The following is a 14,364-nucleotide window of genomic DNA, read 5'->3' on the forward strand; positions in this document are numbered from 1 at the left end:
TGCCCCGGTCCGGGAAGATCCCACGTGCCGCGGAGCTGCTGGGCCCGTGAGCCATGGCCGCTGAGCCTGCGCGTCCGGAGCCTGTGCTACGCAACGGGAGGGGCAACAACAGTGAGAGGCCCGCGTACCACAAAAAAAAAAAAAAAAAAAAAGAAATTTAAGAAATCATTTATTTAAATTTTTATTTAAAGAAATTAAAGTAGTTAGAAGTATTTCTGGGTTTTGTTGTCATTTTTTGTTTTTAAGTGACAAAGATTTAGGTTTTTCTTTGAACAATGTTGTAAGCAAAATGTATTACCATTTTTCCCAATCCATTTTAAAATTAATATCTTTAAGAAGTGAGGGTGCCTTGTGATGAGGATTACGGGGAAGCTAGCTGATGCAGGGCAAATTGGTACAACTTTTGGGGACATTATTAACATGCTTTAATTCGATAATTCTTCTGGTAATCTATCCTTAAGATATAGTCAGTAATTGATGGCAGGTATTATATATATATGTATGTTCAGTGTTATTTATGATTGAATATGTATATACTAAACATTAAGTTAACAAGAGGTATGTGGTTATTCAACAATAGTTATATCTCCAAAGAATATGGAAAAAACTGAGAAATTCAGATAACATGGTCATCATATTTATGTGGTACATTCATCAATAATCACAGTTGACATCCTCATTAGCAAAAAAAAAAAAAAAACCCAAAAAACAAAAAAACTAAATGTCAGTGCCTCATAGTAGAAATAAAAATGGGAAAGCTAAAAAAAAATCTATAATTTCATATCTGAATAATCTTAATATAACATATTGTTATGCTTATAAATTTTAATTAGGAAGATAACATTCATTAATATTTTATTACACTTTTGTCCAGAAGTGATTGTAAATCTTACACCTTGAGGTCTGTACTGGTCATGTACTGTTCTGAGAAGTGAGATTTCTCTAGGAAGTAATAGGACTCACTTATTAAAGTGAAATCATAGGCAAAGGGAAGGCATGCTGAACAGTTTTTCTTTTAAAGAAAAAGCCCAATATATCTTAAATAGAGAAAAAAAAAGAGAAAGAAAGGACATCTCTCTATTATAGGGTTCTTTTCTTAACTTTAGCACTAATATTTTACTACATTAATGTTTTAACCATCAATATGTTAACTGGTTAACAATGAGGATCATTAGGATACATTTTTCTTAGAGGACAAGTAGTTGGCGTTTATGAGGTGGAGGTGACAACGTTTACAAGGCTCTTGAGTCCTCACACATGTTTCAGTCATCAGACTAAGCCTGAGGCATAAACAAGTTGAATCTTGTGTCGAATTTTCCCATTCATTCTTTTATGTAAAGATCATTTTTTTAATATCATGATATACAGTCACAAATTTTGGACTGCATATCATGATATAAAATTAGAACTTCAAGTATGTGTTTGCACTAGCAATTCGCATCCATTTGGTAATGAGAAGGAATAAGAGGTGAAAGAGCAATAATACAAACTTAGCTGGGTTTTCCCCAAGACCCCACTTATGCTGCAGAAATACCTAGTCTGGAAATTCACTTATTTTTTTCAGCAAAAGCCATTTATTTGGCACCTATTTGCAATGTTAAATTGTTTTATTTTCCACTCAGCTCACTATGTATGTTGTTTCAGCATATGTGAACATATGAAGGAATAGATGAGTCACAAATCAAAATCTATTTCCACAATCAATGAAAATATCAGTATTTCCAGGTATTTGTATGGTGTGTCAGATAAAGATATATGATTTTCTTTGTGAAGTTATGCCAATTTTGTGATCTTTTGAAAATTTGAATTACTGGCACAGCCAGAAACTCTTACTTCTTCCAGAGTGGTAGCTGGGCATGAAAATGTGAAAACGTCTACTGAGATAACAGATGTGGAATGCCCCATCTTCCTCAAAATAAATTAAAATAAGACAAAAGAAGTATTTTTTAAAACTCATCACAGGGACTTAAAATGTTTTCATTTTTGTCACTTAAGAAATATACTGGGAAAATTATACCAAGGAGAGACTTGGAAAGGACATTTGCACAGATGACATATTTCAAAATGCTATTTTGAAGGAATGAGAGTCTTATGCAGGTACAGAGATAAGAGAAATTTATGTCCATATATCTATTTATCTGAACAGAATTTATAATTAACTGGATATATCTTTGCTTTCTCATGTTTCCTTTCCTTATCAGTTTCACATTTCTTGCAATGATACTCCAGATGTTTAAGAGGCATCTGCTATTTAAATTCCATGATTTCAAGTGCTCTATAACCTTTTGAATGAATTAACTTTTGAGTCAAAATTTATCATGTTATTCTCAGTCTGATTTTTTTTAAGTTTGATAGAAGTAGTTTGGCTACCTTTCAGTTATTCAAGCATGAAAGAGCCATATTTTTCATACTTTCAGACATATTTGGAAAGATTTCCACCCTTGGTTAACTCCAGCTTATGTGCAGAATGACAATTTGATATCTGTCTTCTGGATCCTCCAGCTGCCAATTTATTACTAGGGCCCACATTCATCTCAAGAGACTGAAGATGGAGGATCGAATGAGGGCAGTGTGAATGTGAATTAATGCTAGGAGAGAGAGACAAAAAGCAACAGGAGTAAGAAAACTTGGAATATATTAGGTGAGATTCCCTCCCAAACTCTCACGTTTTCCCTTTCACCTGAGAAATTGCAAAGAAAAGGTACTATTCCAAGTGAGGGACTCTGAGAGCAAATTATCAGGTTAATTTTCAAATACAGTTTTGGAGGAAAGGAATAGGAGTCAGTAGAAAGGGAGCATGGGTAAAATGGAAACGGTAGAAGTTAGGATTCCTAGAGCCAGGATTTTGATTCATTATAATCCTGAATAGAAAAGACAAAATTTGTAAAGATAGAAAAGTAGCATATGCAGCTTCCCTCTTTAATAAATAACTTAAAATATATGATTCCAACCTAGACAGTTTAACTTTGATTCCTTGGAAGATCCTAGAACGACTCACTCAATAATCAATTTGATATTACCTAGGAAAAAGGATAAACGTTACGATAATATAAACAGCCAGGCTGTGTGAAGAATAAATTTGGGTTCCATTAATTTTACTCTCTCTGTGGCAGAATGGCGACTTCAAGATAAGAAGAGAAACAACATAGTGATATCTTCGAATTTCACAAAAGATCTCTTTTCCATCCCAGATGGCATTCTCTCACAGGTAAGACCTAAAAACAAACTTGTGAGACACGTATGCCGTGTCCCAAGAGCTCCAATCTAGCGTCATTGTTACTTCATGAACAGTCTGATTACCTTGCATGATATCAATTATTTTATGTTCAAATGTGTTTAAAGGAATTGATTACCTTAGTTGAGATTAGTGGGTCATTAGAAATAAAACGTTTAAAGGAATATTTATGACAGTTCAGAGCACCACAGTTGGCAGACAGTGTCAGAAGTTTTGATTGCATTAATCCCTGAGACTAAGGCTTAGGTGTGAAAGTTCTGCTCGGGCTTCATTTACTCCAATTAGAATGGAAGGGAGAACAAAGTGATTTTTTTTTTTTTCTGTGAAAAAACAAAGTTTCCACCAAGATGCTGTAGACTGAGAACTGAATGTGACACTGAAATAGTCCCAGTTTGAGAGATTAGGTTGGGTAAATGACTAACGAACATATTTGGAGGTATGCCTCTCTTTCACTTCTCACTACTTAGAAATGTTTCCATCATTTTATTAAAGTGAGCATGACCTTGAATACCTCTCTTCAGGAGTCCAGAATGCAAGTGTGACCACATCTACTGTTTAACTTATTTTAGATGCTTCTTTGGTAAAATAAAGGGAATGGACTATAATTATTTTCAAGATTCTTTGTATCTCTACAAAGGATAGGATTCTCTTTCTCTCTAGATTGCCCAGGCTTATTAAAGAAAGAGCGATACTGAAGGTTTCATCTAAGCATCATAACAGTATTATTTAGAAATTTTATATTTGCTTGAAACTTACCTCTGCTTAACTCTGTGAATGTTTTAAATGTAGGAATTTATAATTTATACAGTACCACATTTTAATGTTAGTAGAAAAAGTCATCCTAAGCATAACAGTAGTTTGCAGACTTGTAATGCTTCTTCCACCCCAAGAGGCTTTAGTAGAATAGTTGGGATGCTTTAGCGGTAACAATCACTGACAGGAGGGAGCTACTGGCATTTACTGCTTGTAGAACAGGGATGCTAACATTCTGTAATGCATCAGACAGCCCCTCACAGCAAAGGATTGCCCTTCACAATATCCAGGATTGCCCTTGAAAAAGACTGAAGAGCTGTCCTAATTTTTCATCCTCAAAAATTTGAAGGCTTCTCCTTTTACCTTATGGCAAATATAAGATGAATTAATACAACAACCAGAAAGTTTCTAGAAGGCTAGTTTTTCATGGCCAATCCAATTAGTAACAGCAAACATCATAATCTGGTAACAACCAGATACATTTACTTCATGTGTAAGAGAGATGCTGAGCTTGAGATTGGCAGTCCTTTCCATGCATTTCCTGGAGTGTTCTTCTCTGAATGGGAAGACAGTCAAGAAACTGTTGACCAATGTGTCCAGGAGCTGTTCTCAGAGGGGCATATACTGATCTTCAGAAAACATTCTGCAGTGATTATGTAGCAAAAACTTCTTGGACAGAAGCCATAGAAACTCTCAACAGCTGAGGAAAACTTGGCAGGAAAAAGAGAAAGAGGGAGAAATAAATTTCCTCTGTTGGGATATTACATAGATGATTGAACTCTAAGCTCCTTGTGGATGAGGACACTGGCCTCTAACTTCTTTATGTTCTGTCCAGTATCTGGAAGAATTGTAAGCAGATTGCTAATATTTCATGAGTTAAGTAACTCCTAGATTGATAAATTCTCAGAATAGAATTAGATACTTAACCCATTTTGTTACTCTGTGTGTATGTGTTTGTGTGTGTATTTTAATAAGCAGACGATATCATTTGGTGAGCTTAGCTTTCAATGGAATTTAAAATTTCCTTGAAAGGCAAGAGATACAAAATGTCCATGAATATACAAAATGTAATAAAGAAAAGAAAAATAAAATGTTCGTATTTACTGTATGCAACACGAGAGTACAGTGAGGTGCCAACTGTGGGACAATCGATTAAGAATGACATTGGGAACATCCTGGGCCATACGTAGTATACTTCTTAGCAATTGTCTGTGTTGCAAGGAAAGAAAAAATCTTAATAGGAAATATTTCAAAATGTGAAGGAAAATATTTCTTTCTCTTAAACATTGATTAGAGTTTTAGTAAGTCCTTGCATATAGTTTCATTCTTATTATAATCAAATGTGGAAAATTCAGAGAACATCAAATAAAACTTTATAGGTAGAACATGAGTTTAACTGATGCTAAGAATATACCTTTCTAATTTGATAGTTCTATCAATGCAAGATACAATAGGAAGTTTCTCAAATAGGAAAAATTTTTAAATGGTTAGTTTATGGTTGTTTTTTTCTAACTTTAAGCACAACAAAAAAACTAAATAAAAATTTTTAAAGGCACCTATTTAAAATTTAGCAGGACAATAATAAACTAGTGTCTTCTAGTTGGTGAATTTTCCTTTCTTCTTTCTTTAAATTTCTCAACATTCATTTTATCTGAGAAAAATGTAAAGAGTGTCCATAGAGGGTTGTGATTATTATTCTCATTAAAGTGACACTGTGGATAGATCATTTAGGGAAATATTAACTAGATTGTATCTATGCTTTTTTCCTCACTGAGATGAGTGAGTGGGGAATTTTTCCAGCTGCTGGTAAATTGATGTGTGGTGAGGATTAATTTTCCTAGGGTGATAATAGGAGCAATCTAAACACATTAAGGGAGCAAATCCTAAATATTAAGGAAAAATGGATTATATAGCAGAAGTTATTAAATCAAAGAAAATATGCCCCAATTAAAATGTGAGGTTTTCTGCTTCTCCGGCTTCAGTGAGACTGAGACAGGGACTGCTTCTTTAGCCTATAACCCAAATGAATAATATTTGTGCAGCAGAAATGCAGACGATTTCAGCATGCAAGTGACATAGTGAGAAAAGCTTCTGTTGTTAAGCTTTTCTGAGGTTGTTATTGTAGCAAAATCTAGCCAAAGCTTTTGTATCCCTTCAAGGTCCTAGGACAGTGTTTGGCATATTATGAGATCAATTCATGTTGGTGAAGTTGCTGTCATCACCATTTCTGTTGCTATTCATAATTGCTGGATTGTTATGTATACTTGCATTCTGAAAAATGGAACTGTTGGACGCTGGAACTCCACTTATGAATACTAAGATAGAAGTTACACAGATTTGGGAAACCTGTACTTAATATTGAATACTACCAGGCTGGATGCAATCCCCTAGGGGAGTTGAACAAGATGACTGTCTAAAAAAGTAATCAAATGCAGTTTGGCAGGCATAAATAAATAATCTGGATCTTGCTTTTCATCTGGGGGGCCGGGTAAGAGAATTCCAAGTAAGCCTGGAAATCAGAGGCTACTGAAACTACCTATAGATGACCTATAGATGATATATATATATTTTTTTCATCTAAATGATCTCTCTTAGCCTAAGAATAAACACTAGAAGTTGCTGAAAGTCAAAATAGAAACCTCAGAATCTCTGGAAATCATGGAAAGTATTGAGGGTTGAAGTCAGGTGCCTCCAGTGGTCTCAGTGTGACTCCAGGCTCTCATTCATGCTTATCCCTACACAGCTTCAAGTCAGAATGTGAACTGTTTATCTTTCTCAAATTACATTTATGCAAAACTATACTCAGAGGACCAAAAGATAGTAGTGATGAGGTACAAAATACTAAGATATATATCTCTACATATAGACATGTATCAAAATATATGTCTATATGTAGAGATATATATCAAAATATATATATCAAAAATATATATAGTATATATCAAAACATTTTGTATATATATGTATCTCCTTTTCAGATTCTTTTCCATTATAGGTTATTACAAGATATTGAATATAGTTCCCTGTGCTATACAGTAGGTCCTTGTTGTTTATTTATTTTATATATAGTAGTACGTATTTGTTAACCCCAAACTCCTAATTTATCCCCCCCCTTTCCCCTTTGGCAACCATAAGTTTGTTTTCTATGTCTCTGAGTCTATTTCTGTTTTGTAAATAAGTTCATTTGTTTCACTGTTTTAGATCCCACATATAAGTGATATCATTTAATATTTGTCTTTCTCTGTCTGACTTACTTTACTTAGTATGACAATCTCTAGGTCCATCCATGTTGTTGCAAATGGCATTTTAAGTGCACTATATATTTTAATGTATTGAGTATGTAACGGAAATTTTCTGATCTTTGTCTGCCATCTAGTGGTATACTCAACAGTTTGTCTTTTTTAAAAGGCCAGGGTAAAACTTACTGAATTGTTCATTTAATAAGTTGTGAATAAACAGAAAGAGAAATTCAGTATATGCATTATAGGATACTTGTACATCACCTGGTCAATTGCAAGGTTTTTCAAGGCTTCTAATCTGGTTTCTTACAAAATGTAAAACTTCAGGGTTAGAATGAGCTGGATACGACTTTTGCCCCAAAGTTACAATCTCTCAAATGAAGCACCAAAGGAACTAAATGCAAAATAAGAGGTTTTAAAATTCTAAGTAGCTATTACATATTGTTTCAGTATTTATACTTGGGCAACACTTACCATGTGGCAGGTGTTATTTTAAGCACATGTACACACACTAGTTATTTTATTTATGGTACATATCTTGAATAAAAATGTTTATGTCATCACTGAATGTCTGTTGTCTTAACACTAACTGTAGACATTATTTGTCTCTAAAAGTAGAAAAAAATGGAAGTGATTTAGGAGACTACAGTATAGAAGGATAGAATGACTACTGGCTACACATCTTCCGTCTGGGATAGAGTCTGTCTTCTTTAGTGAAGGGGAAGTCCCAAGAGAAAGTAGCTATAAGTGGCATGAATAGGGAATGACATGCATTTCTAAAATAAAACACACCAAAATGAAAAGTTCAGTAGCATGGACTACTTAAATTGTTTATCATATTAAGAGACGATATTGACAAGTTCATATACTTCCTTTGAAATATTTGGCCAGTAAAAATAGCTTTTTATCAACCGTCCCCACACAAGCCCCACCCAATACACTCTTTTGTGACCAAAGACTGTTGTATATGAAAAACTGACTGGGTCTTCACCGCAATCTATAGAAAAGAGAAAGAACTTTTCTCAATGTAAGGAGAATTAACGCATACAAATATTAAGATTTGCTGGAATGTGGAGGCAATTAATATCACATATTATACAAAAAAGTAATTAATTATAAAAAGAGCATAAACACGTGGCTTATTTGTCTTAATATCAATAGAAAAGAGAAGTTATCCTATAAGGTTTTTATGCATTTTCTTGAGAAAGGTCAGTTTGCTCATTTGAGTCCTTTGGGTTCTCTAGTTTCAATCTGAAAAATGATTATTCTACTTATACACAATTTGTATTAATAATCTAATTTTTACACCATTATATGACATCCTGAAAGAAAAGCACAGTTTTTTATAAAACTATATACAAAAATGTATGAAATGCTCATTTTGATATGAGAAAATCTATTCAACATTTTCTGTGGAAAGCTCTTCTGGTGCTTATGAGAATTCCAAAAGTGAAACTGCAGATGGCTTATTGAAAATTGTGCAGTTGTTTTCTAGGAACATAGCAAAAATTGTTATAATCACTAAAAGTTCAAAATGAGAAATGATTTGCCACATTCCACTTCCTGCTTGAAGCATAGAGTCTTGTTCATAGGCACCAGGTTAGGCTGCACCTATTTGAGTAGATATTGTGTCAGTATATTTTAATTTATATTGGAAAGTTCTAACATATTTTAGTAAGTATGCATAGAAATTAAGGCCATTTAATATGCCATATCTTTATTTGAAATGATAACTGTAAGGTACTTTAAATATAACAGGTATTTCCAAAGTATTTTGCAGAGACGGCTTTCAAAATTGTATTTCTAATTTGAATATGTACTTAATATCTTACTGATTTTTATGATATCTTTATTTCAAAGTTGTTAGCAACTATGAAATAGTTTGAAAAGTAATAAAGAATTTTATATACAGAATTTTTCTACCTATGGCAAAGTGCAAAGAGAAAACAAGTGATTTCTTTTTCCCTAAGAAGACACGTATATGTCTATTTTCAAACCCAATGAAGCGAAATATCATCCTGTCAGACATCAGTGTGGTTAGTGAACGCTCCAACCAATGTCACCTACTACACAGGAAGTAAGCACGTAAGCATTCTTGCAATAGTGGTCTATGTTTTGCCGAGGCAAAGTCACCAATTTTGACCTTTCGGGTAAAGAGCTGAATTATTTTATGTGATGCACTTTCTAGCAACAAGATTTCTAAATTGAAAAATATATGTGTATACCTATCAATACTAATCTCTTAAATTTAAAGCACATAATTTGCCCCATTACACAAAGTGTACAATTATTTAAAAGTACCCTTAGCTTTAAAGATAGAGTGATGGCTTGTAAAGCTATGGAGAATGACATTTTCACTCAAGGCTAGTGTAAATGAAATCGGTAAACTTGTATTTGTATATTCTGATTACAGCGTCTATTTTTGACATGTAAATACACATATACAAAGACTGAAAAATAACATTTAGAGTACATGAACTTCTATCAAGCCTATATGTATATATAATATATATTTGTATGTATTTAAACCATATAATATATATAGTCATATATATATACAAAAAACCATATATATAATAACCAAGTTTTAAATCTAACACTCTATCAAAAACAATTTTATATCTTTTTTTGCTTCAAGAGTATTTTATTGGCTATAAAATATTATATTGTTCTATTTCTAAATTTTAGGTAGCCATTGCTTAATGTTAAATTTTCCTTATTAAAATCAATAAATAGCTCCAAGTATTTTAGCCTATTCAATTATTAATTTTATTACAAATGCATAATAGTCAAGTTAAATAAGAAGGGAATTTTAAATTCTGGTATGTATTTTCATATTGCTATCCAGAAAGCCAATAAAAACTCTGAAAAACAATTTCCAAGTTAGTATCAAAAGCCTTAATATTTTATGTCCCTTGACTACATATTTCCTCTCCTATAAATTTGCCCAAAGGAAACGATACAGAGTTTATACAGTGCTTTAAGCCTGAAATTCATTTCAGTGTCATTTATTACTTTGAAATATTGGAAACCATGTAAATACTTAAAAATGCAATAATGCTTAAGCAAACTATGATAAAGAGAACATTCTTTATGAGACGTTATATAGTCATTATCATTATAATAACAAAGAATCTATAATACTATGGAAAATATAGACAATATATTACAAAGTAAAAAAATACTTATTGTATGTTAATACCCAAAAGAAAAAATACAAGAATACTAGAAAATCCACCCAAATAACACTCGTCATTATTGAATAGTGGGAATAGAGGCCACTTTTAATTTTTTCTGCATTTTTTCTACTTATACATTTTATTAATAAGCAAGTATTGATATATCAAGGAAAATATATCATTAATTTTAATTTATGACATTACTCATGAAAATCTACCTTTACCACAATGGAATCATTTGACTTCAGAATTATTTACTTAAGGTGGCAAAATAGGATTCTAGAAATTGATATTTGTAGTTGATAACCACTGACTCTGTTTTCCCGATTATTTCTCCAAGTTTAAGAGTACTCACAGGGGAACACGTACCAGAACATGTTTCTGTCTTTCTGTTATATGAATATTTCATGGCTATGACTAGTTATAGATATTAAGAAAGGGTAAATATTATTATATGGTGCAGAGTAAGCATGAAAACGACTTACAGTTTGCAGCAGTAGTTCCTAAACTACAAGCTGAAGAACTCCAGAGAGATAGTTTTTGCAAAGATTCATGGATCCATAGTTGTACCAAATATCTATGGATAAAAATGTGTATTTCATATACTTGTGTAATTGTAAACTCAGTACCAGCATTATAGTTGTATGAATAAATGGATAAGTGAAAGTTTTGTGGCAAATTAACATTAAACATTTAATTGAAAGTATATATTCATTATGTATTTTTTCAATTAATGAATGGTAGAATTGCAGCTATTATCACTTATAGGTCCAATATTTATATTTAATATCACAATGCAGTCTTATAGTAAAAACCATGATTCTCGCTTCTCAAAACATAGTGTAGTGTACATAGGGATCATGTGGGGTAGTTATAATAAAGACTTCTGCCTAATCTCAGAGATAGTGATAGGGAAGTTTGGGGGAAAATGAATTTGTATTAAGCATTCTAGAGGATTCTGATGAGTTTGATTTTTGGACCTTGGTTTTAAGAACAGCACTTAAATGCTGGGAACAACTAGACACTTAGGAGATACAGTGAGGTTCTTGTCTAAAGAAGGGACGGCACCACTGTAGCCCAATGATAAGCATCTCCAGCCTGTCAGTAAGATGATATTCAAAGCAGGAAGTTGTCACTAAAAACTACAAAAAGTCTAATCTAATTTAGCAATAAGAACTAGTGTCCAGAGAGCTAATTTTATGTATAAAAACAAGCTCTGTGTGTATGTGTGCACATGTGTACACACATGTATGTGAATGCACGTACATGCATAATAAATTACCCTATGGAGTTTTTGAAAATAAATTATTACAATTGCTTCTGTTTTTTGCTTGTTATATTGTCAACAGGAGGGCACTAACCACATTGTGTATTTCCTTTTGGTGTTGCTATCCTTAATTTACTATGAGAGCTAAATAAGTATTGAAAGCTGAGTGATTAGTGTTTTAGAGAATTCTTGAAATTTTAAACTATAGCCATTTCTACAAAACTGCTCAAACCAAATCTTAGACAAATAAAGGATCAGTAATTAAATGCCAGAAACTTCTCCAGTGAGATGGGATTTAAATGCTGTAAACACATAACACCTTTTTTTCTAGTTATTATCCTTGAGATTTCTGTTGTTTATTTTTTGCCCTCATATCTTCTCTGTTTTCTTCCCCTACTGACTTGCAGCTAGCAGGAGACACTCTCAAGCAGTGATGTGATTTTGCCCCTGACCCTTGCTGTGACTGTAGATTTTGTAATCTAAGTCAATTTCACTCACAGCGGGGCCATTGGTAAAGTATTTCAGTTCTGAACAGCAAATTGGTTAAACTCTTTAGTTTTGGGTGGTGTCCAAGGAATATCCATGGGCAACTGACTTCTGTAAACGCAAACAAAAGGCTTCTCGTCCCAGTGTGACAAATATATGCATACTTTATATGCGCAACTGAGATATAGTGATACTTAACAATCTTCGGACTCAAATACATTCGGATCTTGGTTATATGATCACTTTTTTTATTATTTGTAATCCGAGCAGTGCTTTACAAGAATATAAACTAACCATTCTCAAAGAAGCTAAATTGTGGCACACCATAAAACGTGGGGCAAGATGTTGTACAAATTTCGAATTTATGGCATTGCAAACAGCGATCAGGTAGACAAAGCAAGCATAAGCCAGCTCATGTCTAAATGAAACTCAGAAGCAACCTTAATCTAAATTCCTGGATAAAAAGGGCTTCTCAGATTTCACAGAACAATATTTCAAATAAGAAGTAGAATAGTTTATTCTAGAAATGTAAATGAAAGTAAAATACAAACATCCAAAAAAAAAAAAAAGTAGAATAGTTTATGTAGCGCATGATCCAGAAACTCAAGAGGCTGGTAAAGAACATAATTGTATGAATTGGGCTGTATGTAGGACAACAAGAAATGGTTTAGCCAGTGACAAATTGGTTAATGCATGATCCTCCTAAAAGAATTTGAACTCAAAAATAATTAACACACGTATAACAACATTGTGACTACAAAGAAAACATATTTGTAGGCTTAATTTGGTCTATAAGACAGACCCTTAGATATTCTGTCATTAAATTTCCATTCAGGAACTACTCCCCCCTCCCTGAATTGTCCCCCTTTCTGAAAGCCTTGGTTGACTATTCAGTATTGCAACACAGGGGCCCTGTATGCAGCTCTGTAACCCTTTTCAGCTAAGTGTGTTATTCTGATTAGAAACTGTTGTCCAACACATAATATTACATTTGAATGATTTAAATTCAGAAAGATAGTGAATGAATATTCCTTGGTTCCTGATATATTAGAAGGCAGCGGATAAGATGCAGATCCTTTTATTAATGCTTTAAGAAAAATGTGATTTCTCCTCATTATAATAAACAGTTAATATGGTTTTTCTCATGATAAGGCTCTGATGCTCTGGGTTCCACCATCTGTGCATCCCTGCCTGAGAGGGTTCTGCAGAGTGTTGCCCACCATGTTTTAAGAGTTCTTACAAAGTCAGTTATACAAGAATACACTGTAACATGAAACTCAATTCTTAGTGAACAAAATGAGAGATGAGAGTTCTGATGGAACTGAGCTTTGAAAGCTAGTTGCAGTATATGTGTGTGGAACTTAGTCCATTCTTTGAATATGCCATGAAGCTTAGCCTCCTAGAATCTACACTTTATTTCATGATTACATGAGACAAATTTCACACATGAAAATTTAGGAGAAAAATTGCATTACTCTTAAGTTAAAGTAGGCCTTAATAAATAGAGTTTTCAGGAAAGAAATTATTTTGATATTGAATTTGAATTGCTGTGAAAGTTGAAGCCCATTGAAATGAATTGATCACAGAGAAACATAGAATTTTTTGTTTGATCTACATTGCTTAATTTTTTTGCTATGGGAAAAATAAAATACCTGTTGGTGCATTCAAACCATGTTCATATACTTTTAAGAACAGGTACTGAAATGGCCTTATCGGCTGGAAGGGAATATCAGTAACTAGAACTGATAGTTCCTTATGACCACTCTATGAATTTGGAGGATAAAAGTACTCAAAATCATAAGCAGAAGTATGAACTCTCTATATCAAAAGACAAAACTCTCCTTTTCATAAGAGTGAAGTACACTTTTCCCCAAAAGGCTGAAAATATTTTTGGCTATTTTCAATATTTAAAAAGTTCTATTCACAGAAGCTTCTTTCCGGCTTGTATATTTGAAACATATAATTCAAAGAGATTGCTCTATCTCCTCTCTTCCTCATCCGGTTTCTATTTTAGCCTCCCTGTAGCTTTCAACTTAGGAATTCCCAGTCCCCAGGTAGGATAGCTTTAGGCATCATGGCTGGTTTTTTACCATTATAACCAGCACAGAGTGCCTGGCACATAGTTATTGCTCAACAAATGTGTGTCGAATGAGTTGGGAGAGACTCATCTCTCCACACCAGCACCAGAAGTAGAGGTAAATGCTC

At 33.3% G+C, this 14,364-nt stretch overlaps 1 long non-coding RNA gene across 1 annotated transcript in view; it reads left to right on the plus strand.

Annotated features, from left to right (window-relative positions):
* The first annotated feature begins 2,545 nt into the window (after positions 1–2,545).
* Positions 2,546–14,364, plus strand: part of LOC112063984 (uncharacterized) — a 123,167-nt gene continuing 111,348 nt past the window's right edge. Inside the window, exons 1-2 of the long non-coding RNA XR_002891291.2 lie at positions 2,546–2,641; positions 3,114–3,208. This is a non-coding gene — a long non-coding RNA (uncharacterized lncRNA). The remainder of the gene's footprint in view (positions 2,642–3,113; positions 3,209–14,364) is intronic.

Source organism: Physeter macrocephalus, chromosome 1, assembly GCF_002837175.3.
Source record: "Physeter macrocephalus isolate SW-GA chromosome 1, ASM283717v5, whole genome shotgun sequence".
NCBI classification, from domain to species: Eukaryota; Metazoa; Chordata; class Mammalia; order Artiodactyla; family Physeteridae; genus Physeter; species Physeter macrocephalus.